The following is a 4,046-nucleotide window of genomic DNA, read 5'->3' as shown; positions in this document are numbered from 1 at the left end:
CGACCTGGAGTGTATTTAAATCAAATTGGTTCTCTTCTTCTTTTGGTATACAACTGTAGTCTATCGACATTCGATGATTACATACTGTTGGCAAACGTTGGCTAGTCTATTTACAACACTTTTACCCCTATTTATTCAAAATATATGTTTTTTTCTTATGTTCAATGTATACACGTATATATTTTAAATTGCGCTATAGTTCCGTAACTTTATATCCAGTCGTATAAACGAATCGCCGGCAAGTGCGTACATTTTTTTAAATCAATATTTCTGGTCTGTTCCAATCTGTCCTTCACTATTGACAATGACTATATATTACATTTTCCCAAATTTACCCTTGGAAAAAATATTTAAATAGATTTTAATTTCATCAAATCTTATTTTTTGGGTATTATTTATATATTATGAATTATATTCTTTACACCAGAAATGTTATTTATAAACAAGCGTATGAGTTTAGTAATGACAAGTAAGACAGAGTTGTATATTATACATCTGATAGTTCAAAATGGAAAGTTATAAGTTATCAGCCGTGTACACTGATCAATACCTGCAGAAGTGAAACGATGCATGAACTTGCAAGCCCGACAGGAAATCGCTTGAATACCTGGACGTGTCACCTCACACCCCTCACAATACCTTTGGAAGTAATACCTTTAGCCATGCTGGTGATCAGTTAAGGGAATATCAAAATATATTTGAAAAAAGTTTATTACTTTAAAGAATTATGAACAAATTAGATTTTCGAAAACAATTTTCACGGAACACTTATTTATGATTTCAACTTTGACTTTTCACCTAATTCCAATATCAACAGTTTAAAAACAACAGACCATGGTAATTTAAAAAAAAGGAAGAATATTTTCCGTATCAAGTTAGTTAGTCGTATTAAACAACCGTACGATTGACAAGACATCGACACGCAATTACGACTACATCGGTTACTGTAGTTTTGTTTCTTTGTGGTTTATAGACATATCGTTTTTATTCATCGGGAAAGAAGACAAGATGGCGGATCTCGGAGAATTGATACTCTAAATTTAAAATCGATGTTGATCGCTTATCTAGCGGAATAAAACTTTAATATCTATGAATTTGAACATTTTTATACAGAATGAACATAATATCAATTTTTGATTTTTTTGCGAAGTTTCCCTTTAATCCCATGTGTACCCTATATCTAAATTAATGCCACCAGAAATGTATTATAAGATTTGACAATATTTATTTTAGGTTATTTCCCAAAATTGTCTCCCTTCAATTTTTTTTTTAACTTCCTGTTGACCTGACAATATGGCTGTTTAAAAAAAAATACTATCTCAATCCAAGCCATCCTCTAATAGTGTTGATCAAAATATATTTTGCAATAGTTTCAATGGAAGGTTGGATATCAAACTTAATATTGGGATATTTATTTACGAGACTTTGCATTCGTTTTTACATTATAAAGTATTTTTTTGTAAATAGCGATTCCGGGACAAGTTACCGTCTAACACAGGCTTGTAATGACTCCGAGGACAATTAGAAAACATCCCTTTCGCGATGCTTATTGAACAGTTTAGAAGAAAACACTATTCAATAAGAAATAATCGTAGAAAATTTAGCAGAGTTCAGAAAACATGCTGATTGAAGGAGTTATATGACATATCGTCACTTCGGATTGAAAACATAGCTGTTCGACTGGGTTTAGGTTATTAGAAAGAACCTACTGGTTTTCGGAAATATTCTATATTACTATATCGCTTTGAAAAGACAAAACAGGTTTACTTTTGGGAACAGTCTTCGTTAATATCGGGGGGGGGGGGGAGGGTACACATGGGATTTATGGGATTTACTTCAAATTTTTTATAGTCGCCAGCTGGGCGATCAGGATGACTAAATATATTCGCCCAGCCGAAAATCTGGTCGCCATGGGCGACTGGGCGAGCGTTAAGTTTATTCCCTGTATTCCTTTCCCATCTCACCTGTTTTATTTATAAAACTCCTTACTTAGGAGCACTAGCAACCTTCTGCCCTGAGAATCAAACTGGAACACCTGAACACTGTTAGTAAGTATATAAAAAGTTATTTTCAGTTTTATTTGCATTTAGTCTTTTTGTATAAAGATTGGTTGGGCTCCTTAAATTTCAACTGGGCCCCTGAAAAAAATATCTTAGGGGCCCAGCTGGCCCCTATACAAAAACAGTTAAGTTTAGTCCCTGAAAGAGTGTTGACATTGACTGTGAGACTGAAAATGACTGAGTATTTTTTACAGATTTTTAAGATGGTTTTAAAATCAAAACGACCATTCCAGATCCAAATTGATTTATTAGTGTAAGCCATAACGTTTATATTATCCAACTCCATCGTAAGGTGTATTAAAAACCAAACATCTTTTGGTCATATATATTTTTTTATTTTCCTCTGTGTAGATCAAATGCAATCTCTCCTGCAGCTATCGCTATTGTATGAACACGACGTAAAACACTCCCTCTTGTTTTTATGTTCTTTCGGTTGTTCTCTCTTCCGACCTATAAGTCCAATAAGAGCGTCTGTTGTGTCTGAACACCGATTGAGACACAACTGTAGAAAAAATGAACATTGTTCGCATGTCCTGGTGCTACTGGCTATACTTGCATTAAGTATGATGAATACAAATATCATAGGCATATAATGCTTCATTTTTGTAGGTTCTGTAATAAAAGAAAATAGTTATTCGAGATGCTCTTGTCGGTTCGGTAATAAAAGCAAAGAATTATTCGAGATACTTATTTATTATATATAGCACAACTTTAAACACTCTTGGCTACATCATGACAGTCAGTTTTATTGGCGAAGGACGGTGACGTACCCTGAATGAACAACTCAACCAACACCCATCACCATAAGAAATGCTCTTTTGCCATGGCATTGAAAATAAAGATATTGGATTTTTGTTTGTTTTTATAATGATTCAGAATGTAACAAAATCATGTTGACGGCTGTACTCCGGTTTTTTGACATTTTTACCCATTTTGTCTATTTTGTTCACACATCGTTGTCAATATATATAATGGAAGTTTATACGACTGTCATAAAAATGAGAGGTTTAGCAAGCTGTAAACCAGGTTCAATCCACCATTTTCTACATTTGAAACTGCCTGTACCAAGTCAGGAATATAACAGTTGTTATCCATTCGTTTGATGTTTTCTATCATTTGATTTTGTCATTTGATTTGGGACTTTCCGTTTTGAATTTTCCTCCGAGTTCAGTATTTTTGTGTTATTACTATTATTTTTTTTATGAATAATTTCCGATATAATTTTTTATTATAACAAAAACATTAGTAAATCGTTGTCAGTAAACTCATTTCATTTTGTATCCATCAAATTAACGAAAAAAATATAAAATTCATTGCCTCATTATTTAAATTTCATATCCCAAAAAACAATAATCAATCATAAAAAGGATTTTCATAGTGAACAACATGAAAGAAAATAATTTATTCAAAATATGACTTTTAAAGCTGCCAAATATTAATTCATTAATAATCTACTTGCCTTTTCCTGTGCGTTCAGCTGCTATCCATTTACGTATTTAACCACTGATGTTACAGTATTTCAATGACAGCTTATCATATCTTCACGTCATGTGACTTTTTTTTAGCAAAACGTGCATGCCAATTGTCACGACAAATAACACTTTAGTATTTAACAAGGTCAATACCGGAATGTTCTACAGCTGTCTTTAAGAAAGTGCATAAAATGTAAGACTGATCCTCTCACACTGATGACATCCGGATATCTAAGTTTAAATTCCTAACAGATGAATGGACGGGAAACTTGTCTACCTATAACATGTATAATAAGGACTAATTTTGTAAAATTTATCTTTGATAGTACAACCCTTTATGATTACATATTTATATGATTTAAAAAAAAAAGCATACTTGAGAATTTTCAATTTTGAGATTTCATTAACTAATGATAAACTATCCATGTGTAAAGTCATTTCGAATTTTAAAAGACAATCTAGCTGAAATGAAATATGTACTGTTTCCAAAAATATATGGTCTCTACGATAATTT

General features: G+C 32.3%; 1 long non-coding RNA gene across 1 annotated transcript; it reads right to left on the bottom strand.

The window, feature by feature from the left end:
• Positions 1–2,287: 2,287 nt before the first annotated feature.
• Positions 2,288–3,733, bottom strand: LOC139498231 (uncharacterized). The gene is made up of 2 exons (XR_011657859.1): positions 3,520–3,733; positions 2,288–2,672 (listed from the first exon to the last, which is right to left on the bottom strand). It is a non-coding gene; the product is annotated as an uncharacterized lncRNA (long non-coding RNA).
• Between the last annotated feature and the right edge of the window lie 313 nt (positions 3,734–4,046).

This window comes from Mytilus edulis, chromosome 12 (genome assembly GCF_963676685.1).
Source record: "Mytilus edulis chromosome 12, xbMytEdul2.2, whole genome shotgun sequence".
NCBI lineage: Eukaryota > Metazoa > Mollusca > Bivalvia > Mytilida > Mytilidae > Mytilus > Mytilus edulis.
The sequence above is the reverse complement of the archived record's forward strand: the minus strand, read 5'-3'. Positions and strand labels throughout refer to the sequence as shown.